At 41.8% G+C, this 18,343-nt stretch overlaps 1 protein-coding gene across 3 annotated transcripts in view; it reads left to right on the top strand.

The window, feature by feature from the left end:
* The window catches only part of MSRA (methionine sulfoxide reductase A), a 238,867-nt gene that overhangs the window by 68,021 nt on the left and 152,503 nt on the right, over window positions 1–18,343 (top strand). The window lies entirely within an intron of this gene.

Genomic DNA, 18,343 nt, shown 5'->3' with positions numbered 1-18,343 from the left:
GCCCAAATTTACAGTCAATAAATAAAATTTTCCTCATCCTCACTTCTTAATGAGAATCTTGTCTTACACTTCCCTTATCTTTTCATGTTTTTCTTTTAGTGAAATTCATATGAAACATCTGGACTGGATGAAGAGGAAGGAGGGGAGGAGATGGGGCTCCTGTAACCTCTCTCCAGGCTCATCTCTTTTGTTTTGTTCCTTTTTCACTCCCCAGTAAGTTGTTGTTGAACTGTGGCATCTCAGAATCTGTCAGTCCCACTGCCAACCCCCCTTTTTTAGGAAACTGGGATAACTTTTCACTTCTGCCTTTTAATTGCTCCCTTCTCTCTGTGCTGTCACTCCCTGCAGTGGTGAAATCAAGGATCTCTTTGTGTCCCGGTGATTTTTTGTGCCTTCACATCTCCCCTTACAAGAGTTCATTTACTACTGGTGAGGTCCAGTCCAGAACCTTCCATCAGAGACACTGGAATGGTTTTCCCAGGGAAGCTGTGGCTGCCCCTGGATCCCTGGAAGTGTCCAAGGCCAGGCTGGACAGGACTTGGAGCACCCTGGGATAGTGGAAGGTGTCCCTGCCCATGGCAGGGGAGGCACTGGATGAGCTTTGAGGTCCCTTCCAGCCCAAACCATTCTATGATTCTGTGACTGAATAAATGTCATAGTTTAAATTTACAGATCATTTTTCCTGCTGTTCAGTTGATCTGGATTTATTTTTTAAAGAAACAAACAAAGCAGTCCCTTGTCTTTGTGTGAACATTCTCTCTATGTGATTGAACCAAGTTTCATACCCAATCTTTGACACCTAAGATAATATTTTAGTGATTTGCTGGAGTTCCAAAAAGTCAGATATGAAAGACTTTATCCACCACTTTCTGCATGAAATACAACAAGGAAAGGAATTTAATTGCATTTTGATTCTCAGTTCACTGTCCAAGAATTTTATATAATTGTTTATTAGAGATTATTGTAATCTCTACTACAATAATTAAAAGATGAAAAGCAATAAAAGGAAATAATCCTGTTGCACAACAACGGGGCTGCCTGACTCTGTGTGTTTTCTTTTGCAGTTATTAACCAACAGAGATATTTTTCTAGTGAAAATCGTGTTTCAAAAATTGCATTACCAGCTAAACAATTTCAAAAGCTGCATTTAATAATATTGTAAAATAAAACTGTTTCCTATGGTTGACTGAATAATGCAGCTTCCTCCAATAGTACAACCCTACACTAATTAACTGGGTGCTTTCATATCAGTAGCTGATTATTGCTTCTGGAAACAATCATTTAGCCACTGAGAGAGGAACAACACATCTTAATAAAGACATTTTTCCTTACAGATCAGCTCATTAAAAATTTTCTAGTGCGTGTCGTCTGCAAGGCTGTAAAGTGGCTGTGACTGATCCTGTAAAATTCTGTGGGTTTCTGTCTGTAAAATGGGGAGATAACAGAGGTGGCCAAATGGTCAGAGGATTGTTTTGATGAAAGGAATCTGTTAGCAATATTGATATTAAAAATACCCTGTCTTCAACTGCGGTTGTGAACTTGAGATTGAATTGGAATGTTCCAGAAAAATACAATTACAGTGAAAGCATTTTTGCTCTAACTCTGATTTTGATTTGATGAGACAGAGTTCAATAAAATGAATGTTGAGCATTTGTTTTGCTTAAACTAACGAGCCATCCTGAGTAGAGAAATCAAATGTAAAATTATCTGTATAATGACAAACAGCCTTCACACAAACCAGGCCATATTTTTTCCTGCATTTGGGAACGCTACATTTTTATTTCGATATTTGGATGTTCCTTTAATGGTGGGCACTTATCTAGCAGTGTTTTTTATGCTCTTACCCTGGTCAGCAGAACCATCTCAATCCTCTGTAAAGGTTTTGTTGACAGTTATGTAATTTTAATTCATTTGTATAAACACCAGTGAGGAACAAATCCATGAGTCACAAGCCCTGGACGGGCTGTGTCAGGCAATCTTTAATTTAAGAGCTGGGATTGAAAACTCGGTGTGAAGTTCATTACCAAGTGGTTTTATTTGGACACTTGATGTTGGCTATAAATCTGTTTGTCCTGACAGAGGTGGCCCCTCAATCATCTCCTGAAATTTCTCTTTTCAGAGGGACAAATCATTGGGTAGGAACACGACTGACTCAGGCTGGAGGGACCTCAGGAGGTCTCAGGTCAAAGCAGGGTCAGACAATCTCTCTGTACAAAGTGTTCCAGGGCTTCATCCTCAGATCCTTGTACATCCACTTGGAACCTTCCCTCTCAATTTGTGTCAAGAGGAAACAGCCTCAGGTTTTTCAGGGGAGGTTTAGGTTGCATATTGACAACAATTTCTTCATGGAAAGCATTCAGCTGCCTAGGGCAGTGGTGGAGTCCCCATCCCTGAGGGGATTTAAGAGTTCTGTGGATGTGACTCTTGGGGACATGGATTTAAACCCAAGTGTATCAATTTGGGACATAAAGCAAGAAAAAGCTGAATTTTACTTAAGAGGTTTGGGACATGGATGCTCTCAGTGGAGAAATCCAGCTTCCTGCTCCTTCTTTTGCCTAACAGGATTTTAAGTGATCATCCTCTGCTTTCACAGATCAACAAGTAGTGAAGAAACAGCAATTTTTGGGGTAATGCCTTTGACTTTTAATGGTTTGGACTTGATAGTCTCAGAAGCCTTTTTCAACAAAATGATTCTGTACTTGTGTGATTCTGTGGGCTTAGTGATGGCCTTGGCATTTCTGGGGTAGTGATCGCACTCAATGATCTTAGAGGGTTTTTCTAACCTCAGCAATTCTGTGATTCTGTGGCTGCTCCAAACCCTATCCAGCCTGGCCTTGGACACTTCCAGGGATGAGGCAGCCACACCACCCTCACAGAGAGGAATTCCTTCCCAATATCCCATCTAACCATAGTCTCTTTCAATTTGAAGCCATTCCCCCTTGTCCTGTCACTCCAGGCTCTTGTAAAAATTCCCTCTCCATTTTTTTTGTTGGCTCCCTTCAGGTGCTGGAAGGCAACAATGATTGGTCTGGGTGAGAAAGGAATCAGATTTAATTTAACTTCCAAACCTCTTTGACTCCATGGAATAACTCCTGGTTTTCAGGGGGGGAGCACAGCCTGTGCTGTGTGGAGATGAATCAATGCCATTTGCTTCCAGTGGCGTCTCTTAGGCAGGAATAAATTCCTAATGCTTAGATCAGGAATAAATTCCTAATGCTTAGACCAGGAATAAATTCCTAATGCTTAGATCAGGAATAAATTCCTAATGCTTAGACCAGGAATAAATTCCTAATGCTTAGACCAGGAATAAAGTCCTGCCCTCACATCCCTCATCAGGGAGGACAGCTTTTATATTTATCTGTGCAACGCTTTACAAATTCAGTCTGCCTTTGATGATATCAATTTTATGTTATTTTATTTGAGTGTTTCTCAGTAAACCCAGCCATGGGGAGGAGTTCCAGCTGCAGCATTTCCTCTCCTTATTTTCTGTGCCTTTGTCAGCCCCTGTGCTCCTCATTTTGTGCCTCCACTGAGTCATCAGCACTGGTCTAATGGACTGGAACAGCCCAAGGTGGATGGTAATTACTTATTGAGTTGCTGATAGCCCAGATGAGAATAGGACTTATTAGATCAGGAATAATGAAAAGCTGTGTTTAATGCAGAAAACTTAGAGTCTGAAAGACAAGTGTCTCAATTTATATATCTGGGTTTTTGTATGAAAGAAATTAAAATAGTGGTGTAGGAGGGTTTAAAATTAATTGCATGAATGATGTTGTTCCAAGTTGTTTCAGAATTCCAGGTGTTTTGGGCTGAGATCTTTTTAAACCTTTTAATCTGCCATTTTTGGGAAGGTTTAAGGGAACAAAAACTGTATAAAGTGACCACTGCTATTTTAAATTTTCTTTTTTTTCTTCAGATAAATATGATGTTCTGCTTTTTCTTCCAGTCTTTAAACTTTCAAGTATCATTGCAGGTGTAGACCTGGCTTCCTTTATTATCCCCCAAAGTAATTTTCTCATTTATCATCATGAAAAGTCCTTTATTAAAAGTTCTGCCGCTGCATTGTTAAATAAAATAACAGTAATAACAATAATTATTTGATTTAACTGGCACATCAAGTTGGGAACGTGGTGCTTCACTCTGCAGGATAATGTAGAACATTAATGGAGACATGACCCTGAGCTCAGAAAGAATCTTGAGATTGCAAGGATTCAGAAGAATAGGGAAGATTAGAAGGATGCTTTGTGTTTTGCTGTAGAGCTTGGTTTGGAGACTCTGTTTCTGTGGTCGTTTCCTGAAATATGGAATATGTTTTTGAACATCAGTGTCACAAAAAGCTCAGCCTGATTATTTCAGAAACAAAGAACCTGTCATTCTCCTCAAGTTCCCATTTTTGTGGTGCGATTCTAACCCTTCACAATAAAGGCTTCCAGAATCCCACGGCTGCAGTAAATAATATTTGAAGTGGTTTTCCTGAAAGAGAATTGAATACTTTTTCATTTGGAAGAGAAACTTTGCCTTCAACTAAGCAAAGAGTTGGAGTGGCTTGGATGAACCTGGGATAGGGGAAGGTGTCCCTGCCCATGGCAGGGGTGGAATGGGATGAGCTTTAGGATCCCTTGTAATTTCTGACTCAAAACTGTTTTTAAACTTATATTACCCTGCCTGATAACTCATTGTCCCTCTCTCTATATATTTATATTGAATGCACAGTTTTGGATGCCAATTTTCAAATACCAGGGAAAGTTCAGCAGTAACTTAATAAAGACAGTAATTATATTTTCATTATTCCCTCACTGCTTGTTAAATTGGGTTTGGAGTGTTTTATGGATCTAGAGCAATAAACATTATCTTACTTTGAGAGGTATTATAAAGTGTTGAGAAAAACATAATTATTGTTATTGGAAATGTTTTAATGTGAGAAGGTCAGAGAAACTTAATTATAGGTTTTTTTCACCAATTAACTGGATATTTTTGAGCTCTGGTAATGTCATTTAGAGCCTTTCTTCTGTGGGCATCACCCCTGAATCTTTGATAGTCAGGAGCAGGCAAAATTTGCTGTCTGAATTTTGGCAGCAGCTCAACCTTATTCCATCTCCATTTGTACAAAGATAAAGATTCCTTCTCTTTCCAAAATAAGTTTCAATCCAAAAATAGCACAAATTCAGAACCATAACTTCCAGGATCAGATCTTGCTGTGAATTGCTTGCCATAAAATTTGGCACCTGGATAATTTGTGAGAAGTTGTAGCTTAGAAAGAAACTCGAACCTCATCATGAGGAAGGTTCTCTTGGTTGTGTGAATAAATGTGCACCAACCCTGTTAAAATCCAATTATTTTCCTTGAATACCAGTTGAAATAATACCCAGGAGCCAGTTTTTGGAAAGATCCCACAGTCTTAAGTGCTGAACTGTCAGGAAAAGCTGCCATCAGTTCAATGGGAGCTGTTGAATCATTGTGGAAAAGCATCCTTGATTCTGTAGCATCAGAAGCTGCAGCTGAGGCAAGAAAAATCAGTGCAAAATTGGAGTCACATTTGTGACACTGTTTCAGCAACAGAAGGGTAAAAATGTTGTAGAACTGTTGTGGTTTTCTGTTAAATAGGCTTTAAAAACACAGGGCACTTTGTTGTGTTTATTTCTATAAATCAAAGCACATTAAAGGACTAAAACCATCATTAGTTTTGTCATTTTAGGAAGGAAAAAATTGTTTAAAATCCCTACATCTCTTTTGTGTCCCAAAAATCTGCTTTGGCTGGCATGAAACCACAAGCATTAGCTCAGTTTGTCAGTAATTTCAGTGTATGGCAGATCTGAAGACTTAAATTCTGTTATTATGATTGTTCAGAGCAAAAAAAGACTGGGAAGAACATCAAACTTCTAAACAAGGCACTTTATTAATTAGACCTTGTTAAAAAAAGGAGAAAACTTTTAGGAAAAAAGAATGGGCTGTGGATTTGGGTACAAGTACTTTATGTTTCTTGATTGAGGGAAAGGTTGGATTTCTGTTATGTAAGGAAAGTGGATTCACTGTTACTTCTGGAATTTAATCTACTAAAATAATAAATTTTTTTGGATTCATATAACACATAATAAATAACACAGTCAGCCCTTTGTGGGCTTGATGGGGTTGTTTTCTTCCTCAGAGGAGTGAAATTCGTTGTAAATACAGGGTTTCCTGGAAAATTGAAATGAAATTGGGTGCTGCATTGGAGATGACAAATCACTTCTTTAAAAATAATAAAAAATGTTGGATTCATCTGGCCAATCTCACCCCGGGCCAGTCACCCCTGGCTGCATCACATCACAACAGGATAATGTCCTCAAGGAATGATTGGAATATTTTAGCTGATGGCTTTAGGATGAGATGAATCATGTTTAAAATTTCCAGCCTGCAACACTCCACGCTTTATTTGTTTATCTCTCTTGCCATAACAGGTTGAAATGTTAATTTTGATGATTTTCAGAATAAATTCTCATTTTCAGCTGAAACCCTCTGTGATTTGTGGGGCTATTCAAAGAAATGAGCGTAAAGAAGGTAATTTTAGCATGAGGGAGCTAAAATCTCCCATGTTTCTTGTTCCACAGCCAATGGAGACACAGAGAGTGGGAGAAAACCTTGTTCAGAAGGAAGTTCAAAGCTGAAACCTGATTTTAGATTGTCTGAATTGCTCTCTGCTCACGGCTCCAAGGCTGGCAGAGCTCAAGGAGTGTTTGGGCAACACTCCCAGGTGCAGGGTGGGATTGTTGGGGTGTCCTGGGCAGGGCCAGGAGCTGGAATTAATGATCCTTTCCCACTCAGGATATTCTGTGGATCCAATTCCATGATTCTGTGGTTCAGTGCCAAACCCTGGCTCCCTCTGAGAACTTGTGTCACTTACTGAGGTTTGCTGAGCAGCCAAACTCACCCTCCTTCATTTCAAACCCTCTTTTGTATCCCATCCTAAATCACTCATACACCTGGGAAGGTGCAAAATGGGAACTGGGAGTTCACTGTGAGCCATCCCTTCAGGATGGATCCTGTGGATGCAGTTTTGTAGTGGTTGGTGGCTGGTTTGGTTTTTGATGGTCACAGCTTCAGTAAAGGAACAGAATTTGAACCTTAAATTTTGGAGTGATTTATTTGGCTTAAGGTAAAAGTTAAAAATTTGTTGGTTATATATTTTATTTTGTAATTATCATTACTGAGAAATAGAATATCAGCCTTTAACTGTGTCAGCTGCTCATGATGAAGTCATAACAATTTTTTAGAATTGGGGTAATTACTTCCCATTTCACTTCAGAAATGATTTTTATTAGAATCCCTTCCCCATCCACTCCATAAAATAACAGTCAGCCCTTACCAGGCGTGATGAGGTTGTTTTCTTCCTCAGAGGAGTGAAATTCATTGGCCGCTGGATTCCCTGTAAAGTTGAAGTGAAATTAGGTGCTACATTGGTGATAAGGAATCATTTCTTTAACAAATGTTGTGTTCATTTGGCCAATTCTCCCCCAGGCCAGGCACCACTGGCCCTGTACATACATTGGCTCTGCTGGACATGGGGAAAGGCTCTGCATGAAATAGTGGAATTATACAGTGGTTTGGGTTGGAAGGGACCTTAAAGATCACCCGTGTGACCAAACCTGGCTGCACAAACCCAAACCAGTGCTTGGTAACTCCGTTCTCACCTTCATTTTGCCATCAGCTTCTGAGCTGCTTCAGGTGGTAAGATCACAATGCCCCTTTTCTCAACAAAGCCCAATTTTGTGGAAATGGTTTGGGTTGGAAGAGACCTTAAAGATCACCCGTGTGACCAAACCAGTGCTTGGTAACACCGTTCTCACCTTCATTTTACCATCAGCTTCTGAGCTGCTTCAGGCGGTAAATCACAATTCGCCTTTTTTCAACAAAGCCCAACTTGGTGGAATTATGGAATGGTTTGGGTTGGAAGGGACCTTAAAGATCACCCTTGTGACCAAATCTGGCTGCACAAACCCAAACCAGTGCTTGGTAACACTGTTCTCACCTTCATTTTGCCATCAGCTTCTGAGCTGCTCCAGGCGGTAAGATCACAATTTCCTTTTTCTCAACAAAGCCCAACTTGGTGGAATTATGGAATGGTTTGGGTTGGAAGGGACCTTAAACATGACCCGTGTGACCAAATTAGTGCTTGGTAACATTGTTCTCACCTTCATTTTGCCATCAGCTTCTGAGCTGCTCCAGGCGGTAAGATCACAATTCCCTTTTTCTCAACAAAGCCCAACCTGGCTCTCCCGGTTTCCCTTCACTGTGCTGAGGGGGGAAATCACCAGGAAAAAGGCTGGAGCAGATTGGGAGGCTCAGCTGAGCGTTGGGGCTGGTCATTTATCACTGTCAGCGGGGCCAGGGGGGACGAGGCACTGGAGCGTTCGCGCTCATCCGCGGAGTGACAGCTGATGGGAGCCTGGCGCAACCTCCAGGCAGATAATCTGCCACGGAGTGGGAATGTGTGCGAGGGAGATACTCTATCACTGGGCACACGCTGCTCCCCACGGCTCCACCAGGCAAAAGGGTCTTAGAGTCTCTGCTGGTCAGAGTGACTCTGAGATACGTACAAGCTTCTTTTTCCCAGCCAGGCTGTGGAAGAAGAAGTCAGGACTCTTTTGTTCTTGGTCTCAAGGCTGTTTATTATTTCGTGTTTATAACATTCTTTCTCTGGCCTGCTGAGGTCTGTCTGGCAGGTCGGGTTGAGGCACACTGCTCGTCTTTGGGGTGGTGTTATCTTTTTATACTAAAAACTGTGTGTACAATATTTACAATTACTTCCCAATACCTGTCACCTGTGTTAGACAGTGAGCTTCTACTCTAAACCAATCCAAAAGTGCTAGCATTGCCCGGAACATGGAGGCTAGGAAGAAGAAAGAAGAAGGACAGGGCACACCTAAATTCTTCTATCCTGGGACTTTGAACCCCTGTTCTAAAACTCTAAAAATCTATTTTTCACCTCATGACAAATTCACTATCATTCCACTTAGACTCTTCTTGACTTGTAATTCTTCGCATAAAAGTTGGTAATTGTTTTTCTATGGGTCAAGATCAAAGGCATGGGGGTCTTGGGCTCTGTGCCAACGTCTCTGAGCCCCCTGGGCAGGGGCTCGAGTCTCCCAGGGCAGCCAGAGGAATTTCTTGGGTTCTGACAAAAGGGAACAGCAGCAGGGCTTTAAGGGATGGGAGGAATTGGGATGTGTTGCTAAAATGGGGCTGGGCAGCGCTGCCGTGGATTTCTGGATCCGGGTGGATGGAGCGGTGAAGAGGGAATGATAATGGGATGGAAAGGGCTGGGTGTTTCACATCTCAGTTTAATTCTGCTACAAAGTCTATTTAAGAATGGCAAAATCCACCCTGGCAAATACAGGCCTCAGTGAATCTAAATATTTTAAAGAACAGGAAAAATGTCTTGTGATAGAAAACTGAAATAGCAGCAGGAAAAATCTGATAAGGGAAGGTTAATACATATTTTCTGCAATGTTCGATGGAAAAAAAAGGTTGAGGGAATTGGGATTGTTCAGCCTAGAAAAGAAAAGATTCAGAGTGACCTAATTGCTCCTTCCAGTACCTGGAGAGAGCCTAAAAGAAAGGTGGAGATGGAATGTTTACAAGAGCGTGGAGTAGGGCTTCCCAGTGCCAGAGGACAGGGCTAGATGGGATATTGGGAAGGAATTGTTCCCTGTGAGGGTGGTGAGGCCCTGGCACAGGGTGCCCAGAGAAGCTGTGGCTGCCCCTGGATCCCTGACAGTGTCCAAGGCCAGACTGGATGGGGCTTGGAGCACCTGGGACAGTGGAAGGTGTCCCTGCCCCTGGCAGGGGGTGGAAGAGGATGAACTTTAAGGTCCCTTCCAGCCCAAACCATTCCATGATTCCATGAAATATTTCCTGTAGGTGCCAATTTAGAGCAAGGCTCCCCAGGCATTGTGAGAATCTCCCGATCCCAAATACTCTTGTTCTGCTACCTCATAAAAAGTTTTGTGTCTTGAATTTGGTCAATCTGCAACTCAAAACTCATTGTTTTGATTTTACTGTTATTTTTATTAACTGTATCCCATTTTGCTTTTCATGACAAATCATATGCATTGCCTTAACTGGGGAACATTTTAATTGAGCACTGCTGGAGATTTTCCAATAAATTAACATTACATGTTTTTAACAGATGTCTGAAGTTGACATTGTTATTAGACATTGTAATTAATAGAAGTATTACCCAAATTAAAATCTCAGGGCCTCGGAAAAATTAAATTGTAGGTGACTGAGGGATGTTAACTCATTAATAGAGAGTGACTCTTGAATTCCCTCCACTGGGTTTTATTAGCCCAGTAAACACATTTTTCCAAGTAGCTGGAGAGGGAGTTGGACAAACCCTTTGGAATAAGGGCCTTATGAATCAAGACATGTTTTATCAATGATGTTGTAAGGTTCTTTAACCTGTCATTATCTTATTGTTATAATCTACCCAAAAGTACCTTTCTGGGATATTGTAAAGTTTTAATATCATAGCATTGTAGAATCCCAGAAGGGTTTGGTTGGGAAAGGACTTTGAAGATGGTCCAGTTCTAATCTCCATATATGTAATTAAAGATTTGAAACAACACAGCTCTGCACTTGGTCTACAAATACATGGCCAGCCATGAATTTCAAAGGGCTTTTCCCACTTTGAATATGAGTGTCAATGTCCAGCAAAAATTGTCTTGAGTCTCATTTGAGAAGCAATGGACATAAAAATCAATACCAACTCATCAGTGTTACGTGCCATGAGGCTTAACTGCTCTCAGGATGAGCCCTCAAAAAAGGAGCAGTGTAAATCCAAAGTCATAGTTAGGAGGTTATTTATGTAAATATTAACCTCCTGTACTCTGGAAAGAATGAGACATTTGTGTGGTGATTCATTTGACATACTGTTTTCTTTAGGATAAAACCAATCATACTTAAATATGTCACTTTCTGAGCACTGATTATAAGGAAAGTGGTGACAAACTTGGATGAATTCCACCTATAACCCTGCAGCAATATCACAGAGATTCAGGATCTGTTCAGGGGAAGGATTAAGGTTGTAAAAGGAAATTGTTAATGAACAATATGATTAAAAGCAGTTGGGAGGGGATTTTTTAGGTCTGTTTTGCATTGCAGAGGCTTCCCTCGAATTTGGCATTTCTGGTGCTGATTCCCAAGTGAGGAAATGCTGAACTGAGCAGTGCCAGGAATTCACTGACCAGCAGAGGTCAGACCCCAGCCTGTGCCTTTCCAGAGTTTATAAAAGTTTATTTCTCCCATGAATCTTCAGGCCTTCCCTCAGGTGGTTCCTGCCCTTTGTAGACAGTTTTTCCCTCAAGAATTATGGGATGGAAACTCATATTCCATAACAGGAGAATAGAGTGTTCCTGGAGCTGCTTTGCCTCTCTCCATGCTCCATTCTGGAATTCCTGCCCAGGGCTTTGTGCTGCTTCCCATTTTTCACAGTGCACACACCATGTTCCAGATGAGCATCCAGGGCATGTTTTATTCATGTGCTTTTCCCCCCTTAGTTGGGATCATTAATAAAGCTGCTAAATAAACCCAGGCTTAACAACCCTGCTCGCCACACCCCACTGGACATCTCCTCCCTCTCCCTCATGCTCTGTTTATCACCATCCTTTGTTTGGATCTCTTGGTTTTCCAGCCTGCCTGATGCCATTCTTACCCTGGCTGGTTAATGTAAGGGTTTCAAGTGGGGTTTTGAGAGGTGTTGTCTGTAATTATGAAGTAAATCCAGTTGTGTTTTATCATCTTCATTCAGTTCCTGTGCTAATAAGAGGCTCCATGAAAAGCAGGAATGGCAGGGATGGCCTGGATAGTCTGTGGGAGGTGGATAACTCAGTGCCAGGCTCTGCTTCAGCTTGAAGGCTCTTCTATTTTCTTTTCAATTTTATATTTTAGGAAGTTGTAGACTTCCCATCCCTGGAAGCGTCCAAGACCAGGCTGGACAGGGCTTGGAGCAACCTGGGATAGTGTAAGGTGTCTGTATTTTTATTATTTTCTTTTGTGTTACCCCATCCAACCTGGCCTTGGGCACTTCCAGGGATGGGGCAGCCACAGCTTCCCTGGGAGATTAAAAAGAATAAGTTTTAAAAATGAGAACTGCTCATTGTGTCAAGACAGAACTCTGTGAACTAGGTTTTTGGGAAATGAAATGATGTCACAGTCTCAAAAATACCACAAGAGTTGATTACTTTGTGTATCTCATATATCTATCTATGTTATCTTTCTGATCTGGCAGCCCTTCTAGACACAATCTTAGCTTCCTTTTGGTTGGTCTCATTATTTTCCTCTGCCATTGTTTCCTTTGCTATTTTGATCATGTATTTTGCTGTTAATGTTTGTTCTGGTTCATAACCCATAATCTCCATCGGTGTTGAGGCAATATTTTAATAAATATTTGTGTACACACAGGTACATCTAATCCTTCCCCTGAACAGATCCTGAATCTCTGTGATATTGCTGCAGGGTTATAGGTGGAATTCATCCAAGTTTGTCACTACTTTCCTTATAATCAGTGCTCAGAAAGTGACATATTTTTTAAGTATGATTGGTTTCATCATGAAGAAAACAGTATGTCAAATGAATCACCACACAAATGTCTCGTTCTTTCCAGAGTACAGGAGGATTCAAGGCTGAATACTTAGATGTGGATATCCAGTGTGGAAGATGAAACCCAAGTGCAAGGGTTCAAGTTTAAGAATATTTAATTTTTGTACTCCAAACCTCCAAAGTTCAGCATCTACAGAGTCAGAGAACAGATCAAGCAGAACGTGTGGTCACAATCAGGCTGTGATGGGTCGCATAATCTCAGAATCCCAGAACTGTTTGGGTTGGAAAAGGCCTCAGAGATTACTGAGTCCAACCATTCCTGACAGCCAAGGCCACCACTAATCCATGTTCCCAAGCATCACATGCACATGGCTTTTAAATCCCTCCAGAGATGGGGAACCCACCCCTGTCCTGGGCAGCTTTTCCAGGGCTGGACAGCCCTTTCCAGGCAGGAATTGCTCCCAATATCCAAGCTAAACCTCCCCTGGTGCAATTTGAGGCCGTTTCCTCTCATCCTGTCCCTGTTCCCTGGAAGCAGAGCCTGACCTCCCTGGCTGTCCCCTCCTGTCAGGGAGTTGTGCAGAGCCACAAGGTCCCCCCTGAGCCTCCTTTTCTCCAGGCTGAGCCCCTTTCCCAGCTCCCTCAGCCTCTCCATAGTTTGTGACCTTGTCTCCTCAACAGCAGGAAGTGTTACTTTGTAATTTCCAGACACTTTCATTTATTAATACCCCAAATATATCCCTGATGCTCAGATTTTACGCTCACACCCAGCTCCTCTGTCCCAGCTGCATGAATCCACTCCCCCAGTCCCCAGCGCCTCTACCCCAAGGGATTGGGAATTTCACAGCCACTATTTCTCCTCCTCTGCACCTCCACCACCCTCTTTAAGAAATTTACTCATTTTCAATCCAAAACCTCATTTTTCTGTCGCTCCTGGTCCATCTCCTGGCAGGAGCTGCAGAACAAACCCAGTGTGTGATCTCTGGCCTTTGTTCATTGAGCAGCACCTCTGTTTTTTGAGGAGCCCATGTGTTCTGGAGGCTGGGCTGACACTCTGTGCTAGGACACATCACATTCCGTGCCATCAGTCAGTTCCTGTGTCCCAATCTGTTTGATGGCCTGGATGCAGAGAGCACAGCGTGTCACAGTGTGGGACATCATCTCCAGAAGACATTTCCAAACTGGTTTCAGCTGCCACTCTTCCTTTCTTGAGCTGTTTTGATAAACAAACTTATATATTTTCAACAACATTTGTGATTATTACATTCCATTGAGTGACATCGGGGATTTTTATATAATAGCTAGGATCCCTCATGTGAGGACAGCAGCACAATACCACAAAGAGTTGTGGGTCCAATAATTCAAAAAATTCAAATTGTTGAATTGCTGTGACATAGCCACCTCTCCTTTTAATTGGTCATGAGCTGACAGCAGATCTCTCCTGATGGAGGATGGAACTGGAGAAGTGAGAGGTGAAAGAAACTCAGCAGATCCTGTTCACCCTCTCTGCCAGTGCTGAGGATCCAAATGGCCCATCAGAGGTGGAGACATAAATGACCAGGATTGGGGATCGATGTCTCTGTGCTGAAAATATCCCTTGGGAGACAAAGGGATTTGAACTGTAACACTTGAGAGTTCATCTGAGATGACAGGAGGTTTTCTTATTGCACAGGAGCTTTTAGAACTGACAGTTCTGCTCGTTGAACTAGACCTGAAAAGAAAAAAGAGCTTCTGTTTCATCACCAGCTAGGAGGGATTTATGGATGAAATACTGCCATAAATCAAAAATCTCATCCCACTCAAGGAGAGCAGCCCTCTTCCTTGTGTGCCTCTCTTTGGTCCTCCAAGAGCCCCAGTAAATCTCTTATTTCCTGCTTTTTTTCTCCCCATTTTTTGTAGTTTTTGAAATCCTAGAATTTGAAATCTGAATTCCACCTTCAGGAACAAGATAAAATGGGGGGGTCTTAGTTTAGATTGGGAAAGGGGGCATTTAGCAGGTAATTCCTATTCCTTCAGAAGCACTTTGTGCAGTCTTTCTCTTTAACAGCCAGACTTTCCCTCTGTCCTTTGCAGACCATCCCAAAAACATTTTCTGGTGTCCAGGAGAACTTGGAAGAAGGGATGGATATAAATAAAGTGAATGATTTCACTCTCTGTTTGAATTAGTGAGGATTTGGAACAATCCCATTCTTGCACAATTTGCCAAGTCTTCATTTTTGGCATAATTTGGTACATGAGACATGTGTGACTTCTCTGGGCACACACTTCAGGTACCTTTTTAGAGAACTAAACCATTTCTTCAAGGAAATATCTCTTGGGTTAGGAAACAGTGAAAAAATAAATAAACATCCTTAGGTTTAAAAAACCAGGCCTGAAGTTATTTAAGCCTATAAATGAATGACCTGTTTTATGGAATTACTGGCCAGTTGTGGCTTTCCTAAGTGAAAAGTGAAGAGAAATTCTGGAGCCCAGAAGTTTCTTGAATCAATTCATTTACTCAGGCACAAGCACAAACCAAGGTCAGATCCCTATTTTCTAAAGCAAGTGAACAAAATATAATGAAGTTATATTATGCCTTATATTCCACTTTTGGAAATAATAACCTGTGAGATCCTTTTATAACTGCTTAAGAAAATTCTTATGTTCCCTGATCTGTTTTTTCTCCCGGATTCCCAACCCCTCAGCAGCCCAAATCCTCCACCATGGTGGTGCGATGGGAAATGTAGGGAAAATGTAAGAAAAGGTTAAAAAGAAAGGGGAAAGGAGTCCTTCAAGTAGCAGCTGATTTCTTTGGGATGTTCCCATCCCGGCTTTTCCCTTTTCCTCCTCTTTCCCCCGTTCCCATTGTGACTGTGCTTTAGGAGATGAGGAGGCTCCTGGTAATTGGTTAATCAGCTATTTTCAATTCAATTCCTGGCTGTACTTACCATGGAAAATTAACAGTCCTTGCGTATAAATATGACCCCTACTCCTGGATTAATTTGATTATGCGAGAATCTCAGTTTTCATTTAAAAATAATAACTTTCTGGCTGCTCTGATGAAACAAGTTTGGATATGTAATCTAAATATTCCCTAATGGCTTAAAAAAATCAAAAGACAAATATGAAGAACATATGAATCTCTTGTTAATAGAATTTAAATGTTCTCAAATCTTTGCTGTGATTGCTAGAGAATATTGAATATTTTGAGACCAGAAAATTCCTGATTTTCATTCACTGCTGGATAAGCATTCTCTGAAAGCCAAACCTTTTTTAAGCATCATCATTTGGGTCCACAAAAAGAGAAGTGATGTTCATTAAATGACTGGGGGTATCTTAACCCTGAGTTCTTTCAATTTCCCTGGGCTTGTAAATCTGTTTGGAACCTAAGTCAGGCTAGTTTGAAAGGAAATATTTTTTGCAGAACTTTCCCATTTGAACATATTTCGTTGTTAAATTTATCTATCATGGGTGTGATACCATCAACCCATGGAACAAGGAGGATAAATAAAATGTATCCTAACAAATTGAAATGTGCCAGAGAACCGGTCTGGGCATTGGAACTCGATTGTCCATGCTGAAAAATTGCTGGGATAGGATCAAACATGATTTCAGCTGGACTAATTAACTCTTGAATAGTTTGTAGATAAGAACTTGTCTGAGTGGTTTAGTGGTGCAGACTCACGGTGAGGGCAGCAGGGAGGGAGATGGTTCTACTTGGCCCCCCTCAGGTGAGACCCCACCTGCAGAGCTGCCCCAGCCATGGGGCCAAGAGCAGGAGGACGTGGAGCTGCTGGAGAGTCCAGAGGAGGTCACAGGGATTCTCCAAGGGCTGGAGCCCCTCTGCTCTGGAGCCAGGCTGGGAGAGGTGGGGGTGTTCACCTGGAGAAGAGAAGGATCCAGGGAGAGTTCAGAGCCCCTTCCAGTGCCTAAAGGGGCTCCAGGAGAGCTGGAGAGGGACTTGGGACAAGGGATGGAGGGACAGCACACAGGGAATGGCTTCCCACAGCCAGAGGGCAGGGATGGATGGGATATTGGGCAGGAATTGTTCCCTGTGAGGGTGGTGAGGCCCTGGCACAGGGTGCCCAGAGAAGCTGTGGCTGCCCCTGGATTCCTGGAAGTGTCCAAGGCCAGGTTGGATGTGGCTATATGAGCAGCCTGGGATAGTGGAAGGTGCTTCTGCCCATGGCAAGGGGTTGGATTTTTTAGATGGTTAGATGGTCTTTAGGGTTCCTTCCCAAACCATTCCATGATTCTGTGGTAATCCATGTGTGGATTACCACAGTCAGTGACTCTTTAGCCAAGGGCTGTTGTAGGCCCACATTAGAAACTATCCAGTGAGAGGTGCAAAAACTGAGCAATGCCTAAGAGATACTGAGGATCTGTTTAGCAACTTTTGATTATCTTTCCACGTAATTTGGATCTGTGAAGGATTATTTCTGTTAAAATCAAGAGATTCTGAGGAGCCCAGGGCAGACTCTGCACCTGTCTGAAGCAGACTTTGCCTGAAGCTGAAACTGAATGTCAAATCTCCAGGATCTGTGTTGCTTTCAGCTCCTACTGGTTCTTTTCATCAGGTAGCACAGTGTGTCACAGGAATCTCTCAGTCTTAGGTTGGAAAATTTAGGGTTTTGGCAGTTGGTAGCATTTGGAAGTTTTGAGAAGTTGTTGCTCATGAATTTATGTTTATGAAAATTCAGACTGTGTGAATATCAATGAAATAAAAGTAAGAATCTATTCCTTAACTTTAGTTGGGAACTCTGAGAATCAAGGAGGTTAAAAAAAAGTGATCTAGAGACATCCCTGGAAGTGTTCCAGGCCAGCTGGGATAGGGCTTGGAGTAGCCTGGGGTAGTGGAAGGTGTCCCTGCCCATGGCAGGAGGTGGGACTGGATGAACTTTAAGGTCCCTTCCAATCCAAACCGTTCTGGGATTTGATGATCCATGTCCTTCTAATTCAGCTTTTCTGCACCCATTAATGGATTGCCTCCATAAATTGTCAGTATTTCAGTGAAATGTGCTGTTCTCAGCCCCAAGAAGCTGCAGTGAACTCAGAGCCACCCTAGTGCTCATTGGAAATCTCTCCATGGCTCTGTAACACCAGGTTTTATCCTACTTACTGCAATCCCTTGTCTCTGGAATGACAATGAGCTTGGAAAAGTCGTTTATTCTTTCTGTTGGCGAGCTACAGGGATAGTCCTGTTTTTTTTCCAATTCCGTGGGGCCAAACTATTCCTGATTTTTTGGAATTAGTCAATCGAATTTGTAGGTGAGAATTAAAATATTTTCACGTGGAAAACTGTTCTGTAAAAAGCCCCTAACTAGGACATTCTTTAGTTCTCCTTGGAAGAGTTGTTTTTACTTATACATTGCTATTTAGGTGTTTTTACTTTCTTCCTAAGCTTGAATGCATATTTTGTTAAGGTCCTTTTACATTTGGGGTGGTTTTTTTTGGTTTATTTTTTACTATTTAATGCATCTGTGCAGGAAATACTGGAAAAAATAGTGAGCCAAAGTATGAATGACAAGAAAATGAATCATTTTATCTGGCTGAGATCTTAGAAATTAAAGTATGAAGACATTGGGAGACAACTTGGGAACTCTGAAAATATTACTTTCATTCAAGCCCGTCTCACCTCTGAAAGTTTAATTTTAATTTTAATATATTGAAAGCCTGGCCATTTGAAATGATAACTGCTTCATACATCATGGATGTCACTCACTCTGTAAATGAAGGCAGCTATCAGGGCGAGGGCAGGGTTAGTTTATTTGATCTTACAAGATGTTCT

This window comes from Haemorhous mexicanus, chromosome 3, assembly GCF_027477595.1.
Source record: "Haemorhous mexicanus isolate bHaeMex1 chromosome 3, bHaeMex1.pri, whole genome shotgun sequence".
NCBI classification, from domain to species: domain Eukaryota; kingdom Metazoa; phylum Chordata; class Aves; order Passeriformes; family Fringillidae; genus Haemorhous; species Haemorhous mexicanus.
This window is presented reverse-complemented; position numbering and strand designations above follow the sequence as displayed.